The sequence below is a fragment of the Narcine bancroftii genome, assembly GCF_036971445.1.
Source record: "Narcine bancroftii isolate sNarBan1 chromosome 12 unlocalized genomic scaffold, sNarBan1.hap1 SUPER_12_unloc_2, whole genome shotgun sequence".
NCBI lineage: Eukaryota > Metazoa > Chordata > Chondrichthyes > Torpediniformes > Narcinidae > Narcine > Narcine bancroftii.
In genome coordinates, this window is record NW_027211808.1 from 2572403 (window position 1) to 2576483 (window position 4081).

Genomic DNA, 4081 nt, shown 5'->3' on the forward strand with positions numbered 1-4081 from the left:
AATTCTTCCATTTCAAATGGTTTTATTAATTTATTTTGCTCCTCTGTTTGTAATTTCGGTAGTTCAATTTTAGTTAGAAATTCATCTATTTTGTCTTCTTTCTCTTCGTTTTCAGTTTGATATAATTGCTCATAGAATTCCCTGAAGTTTTAATTGATCTCCATTGGATTATATGTAATTTTTTGTCCTTTTTCCTTATTGCCGATACCTTTCTTATAGTTTGTTCTGTCTTAAGATGCCACACTAAAATTTTGTGCATTTTTTCTCCTAGCTCATAATATTTCTGTTTAGTCTTCACTATGTTTTTCTCCGCCATATATGTTTGTAGTGTTTCATATTTTATTTTTCTAACTGCCAATTCTCTTCTTTTAGTTGTATCTTCCTTTATTGCTAATTCTTTTTCTATATTTGTTATTTCCCTTTCCAACTGTTCTGTTTCCCGATTGTAGTCCTTCTTCATCTTAGTTACACAATTTATTATTTGCCCTCTGATGAATGCTTTCATTGCGTCCCATAGTTTAAACTTATCTTTCACTGATTCCGTATTTATTTCAAAGTACATTTTAATTTGTCGTTCAATGAATTCTCTAAATTCCTGTCTTTTAAGAAGCATGGAGTTTAATCTCCATCTATACATTCTAGGTGGGATGTCCTCTAGCTCTATTGCCAATAACAGGGGTGAGTGGTCCGATAATAGTCTAGCTTTATATTCCATTTTCCTAACTCTCCCTTGAATGTGGGCTGATAACAGGAATAGGTCTATTCTTGAGTATGCTTCATGTCTACCTGAATAGAATAAATATTCCTTTTCCCTAGGGTGTTGTTTCCTCCATATATTGAAAAGTTGCATTTCTTGCATCGACTTAATTATAAATTTGGTTACTTTGTTCTTTCTGTTAGTTTTTTTACAGTTTTATCCATGTTTAAGTCCAAATTAAGGTTAAAATTCCCTCCTATTAGTATGTTCCCTTGCGTATCTGCTATCTTCAAAAATATATCTTGCACAAATTTTTGATCTTCTTCATTAAGTGAATATACATTGAGTAAATTCCAAAATTCTGTATATATCTGATGTTTTATTATTACATATCTCCCTGCTGGATCTATTATTTCCTCTTCTATTTTGATTGGTACATTTTTATTGATTAATATAGCTACTCCTCTTGCTTTTGAATTATATGATGCTGCTGTTACTTGTCCTATCCAATCTCTCATTAATTTGTTGTGTTCCACTTCAATTAGATGTGTTTCTTGTACGAATGCTATATCAATTTTTTATTTTTTCAATAAATTTAAGTTTCTTCCTTTTGATTTGGTTATGTATTCCATTAATATTTAAAGTCATATAGTTCAACATAGCCATTTCATACTTTGTTTATTTTTCCTTTCTGTTTCCTCATCACCAGCTTCCCTTCTTATCCATTTCTGCTTTCTTTTTTTGAACACATTATAAGACATTTCTAAAACATAAAATATTTCCACTATTCTCATATCTAAAATTCCTTTAACCCCAATAGTCCCTCCCCTTTCTGGTTGCCCTTTGTCCCTTGTAGGGCAACCACATCTCCCCTTTCCATTTGGATTTGCAAATCCGCTCACAAGTGTCAACTGATTTCGCAGTGACTGTAATTCTTCCTCACCCAGCCCCCCCAGAAAAGATTTTAATTTTCAAATATAACAAAGGTCACTCTCTTAATTCCCTCCTTACTTCCTTTCTTCCCTTTCTTTCCCTTCGTTCTTACCTATACTCTATTTTATATATATATATATACATACACACACATACACATATATATGTACCTACATACACACATACATATAGTTTGTTGTCATTTTTGTTCTTGTTACATCTCTTCATCTCTCTGTCTGTTTTGTAGTTGCTCTGCAAATTTTTGTGCTTCTTCCGGATCCGAGAATAGTTTGTTTTGCTGGCCTGGAATAACTATTTTAAGTACCACTGGGTATTTTAACATAAATTTATAACTTTTTTTCCATAGGGTCATTTTTGCTGTATTGAACTCCTTCTTCTTCTTCAGGAGTTCAAAACTTATATGTGAATAGAAGAAACATTTTTGACCCTTGCATTCCAGTAGTTTTTTGTCTTCTCTTATTTTGTTAATTGCCTTCTCCAATATATTTTCTCTTGTATATCTTAGGAATATTACTAGAATGGATCTTGGTTTTTGTTGTGGTTGTGGGTTAGGGGCTAATGTTCTGTGTGCCCTTTTTATTTCCATTTCTTCCTGTAATTCTGGTCTTCCTAGGACCCTGGGGATCCATTCTTTTATAAATTCTTTCATATTTTTGCCTTCTTCATCTTTCTTAAGGCCCACTATCTTTATATTGTTTCTTCTATTATAATTTTCCATTATATCTATCTTCTGAGCTAACAGCTCCTGTGTTTCTTTAGCTTTTTTTTTTATCAGATTCTTCTAATTTCTTTTTTAGGTCATCTACCTCCATTTCTATGGCTGTTTCTTGTTCTTCCACCTTGTCTACTCTTTTTCCTAAATCTGTCATGATCATCTCTAATCTATTCACTTTTTCTTCTGTACTTTTTATTCTTCTTTTTATTTCACTGAATTCTTGTGACGGCCATTCTTTTACTTTTTCCAAATATTCTTTTAAAAAATATATATCCATGTACTTGCCCTTCCCTTCATCTTCCATTTCTCTGTATTCTTCCTCCTCTTCTTCTGAGTCCACTCCTGGGTCTGTGTCCTTTACCTCTGTCTTTTCTGGTTTTCTTGATGGGTTGTTTGTTTTATTTTGTTGGGTAATTTTGGTCTTCTTATTTTTATTAGAAGTGTCTTGGTGTTGGTCTTCTTCCTCTGGGTTGGTCATCTGTTGTTTCTTTAATTTCTTATTTTTATTCTCTTCTTTCTTGTTCTCATTATTTTCTGTTTTCCTCTTGCTGTTGTGTTGTAGTTGTCTGTTTCAGTTGTGGAGATCTACTCCTCAGCTGGTCCCCCCTCCCGTCAGTGTTATATTTTTCTTGCGCGGTTGTGCACTTTTGTTTGGCTCTGTGAGCCATTTTTGTAGTCCCGAGTTCGGGGCTTCGACTGACCTCAGGGAGCGGGCTTCTCTCTCCACGACAGGTCTCCTCGTACAAGTAAGGCCTTCACCTCTTCTTCTGACATCTTTCCTTCTTCTTTTCTTCCTGTTGTTTTTGGTTTTTCTTTCTTCGCTACCATTTCTCCACACTTTTACTTTCACTTTATTATGGTTTTTATGTTTGTGCCTTTGTTTTTTCTCTATTTTTTAAATTTATCTGGAGAGGACTGGAGTTCCCCTACCAGCCACTATTCCATCACGTGACTCCAGCTTCTTGCTTTCTAGTTGAAGCCGCTTCTTCTTTGGCTACTATCTCCAACCTCCTGCTAAGTATTGTTGGTCCACCTTGCTGGCTCAACTCACAATCAAACAGTTCTTTGAGAGGACACATACAAAGGATACAAACACATATAGAGATACAAAAATATGCAGAGAGACAAAAGGTATTTAAAGATACAAAAACTTTTAAGAGACAAAATTTCTAGTGCTCTATCTTTCAAGCTGTTATCCTGGACAAATATTATGATATAATTACATCATAGTCACTATATTACATAATAGTTCTCTTAAAGAGACAGGCACAAAATTAACATGTATGGTGGCACAGATCCTCATGGCGAACCGGCCCCGCTTCTATCACCACATGGCGGGGAAGCCATGAGAAATGCCATTGTCAGAGGTTTCTCACTGACTCCAGCATCCCTTCCAGTGAGCACCCTGGGCAGTGATTATGATGTCACAATGTACCAGGTGACTGACCTCATGCACCCTTAAAGGGGCGCACTGAATTTGAATAACAACAGTCGTTAACGACCATCAGTGTGGTAGCAGTGATTTTCTTCAGCTACTGCAATTGTCACAGTGGTGGCCCCAATGGGCCCAGACGTCTATCTGGACCCAGAGATTGATGGATGCAGCCGAAATGAATGCTGTAGCCCTCAAACATCCCCCCTTCTGGCCCTATTATCCATGGAGATGGTTTGGGCAGGCAGAGGTACAATTCTTCCTCCGCAATATCTCAGCCAAT